This window comes from Geospiza fortis, unplaced genomic scaffold, assembly GCF_000277835.1.
Source record: "Geospiza fortis unplaced genomic scaffold, GeoFor_1.0 scaffold171, whole genome shotgun sequence".
NCBI classification, from domain to species: domain Eukaryota; kingdom Metazoa; phylum Chordata; class Aves; order Passeriformes; family Thraupidae; genus Geospiza; species Geospiza fortis.
Window position 1 is genome coordinate 1006057 of NW_005054313.1, and position 1079 is coordinate 1007135.

Below are 1079 nucleotides of genomic sequence, written 5' to 3' on the forward strand. Positions count from 1 at the left end.
TGTATGGCGTGGGAGGCGGGAGGCGCCCCCGGTCCCAGCGCCCCGCGGGGTGTGGGGAGGTCGCGCTGTGCCGCGTCCCCGCCGAGGGTGCGCTGGGGTGGCCGCATCCTCGCTCGGAGAGCGGGCACAGAGCATTCCCCGCTCCGCAAAACATCCCTTCTCTCGCGCGTGCATGTTTGAAAATAGCGGGTGGGCGCACCCCGGCGCCGTGGGAGAGGCCGCGCTGTTTTTTTTTTTGTTTTTTTTTTTTGGTGGCTATTTCAAAAACCCACATTGGCACCAGTGCCTCCAGTGTCCGTCCCTTCCGTGGGCCCGCACGCGTGAATGTACGCACGGCTGCTTCTCCCGACCAGTGCCTGGGGACACCCTCAGCAGAGGAACCAGGGGCGAGTCCCTCGGGGCACCCACCCGCGACTCTGCACCCACCGCGGGCTCCACACGGCGCCGGTGGACCCACAGAGGTCACAAATTGCCGGGGGCTCAGCACCCAGGCAAGAGTCGGAACCCCTTGGAAGGGTGGAAAAGATTTTCCCCCGGTTGGTGGGAAATCAAAAATATCCCCGCGCGTGGAAACAGTGAAGATTGGGGTCAGGGTTTGGGGAAAGCGGGACAAAGTGGGGGGGAAAGGAGGGATGGAGGCGAAAAAGGAATGGAGGGTTGAAGGAGAGGATGGAAGGGGAGAAGGAAAATGGAAGGATGGAGGGGGAGAAGGAGGGATAAAGGGTGGAAAAGAAATGGAGGGTGAAAAAGGAGGGATGAAGGGTAGAAAAGGAGGAATGATGGGTGTAAAAGGAGGGATAGAGGCGGGATAAAGAAATGGATGGAGACGAGAGAAGAAAGAATACAGAGTGGGAGAAGGAGGAATGTACGGTGGAAAATGAGGGATGGAGGGGAAGAAGGAGGAATGGAGGATGGAAAAGGAGGGATGGAGGGAGTAAGGAGGGATGAAGGGAGAAAGGAGGGACGGAGGGGGGAAGGGTACCGCGCCCCCGATTGGCTGCTTAAGCACAAAATCCGGAGGTGGGTTTGCGGGGTGGGGGCAGGGAGGGGCCGAGGACTGCTGGGGGGCAGAGGTGGGT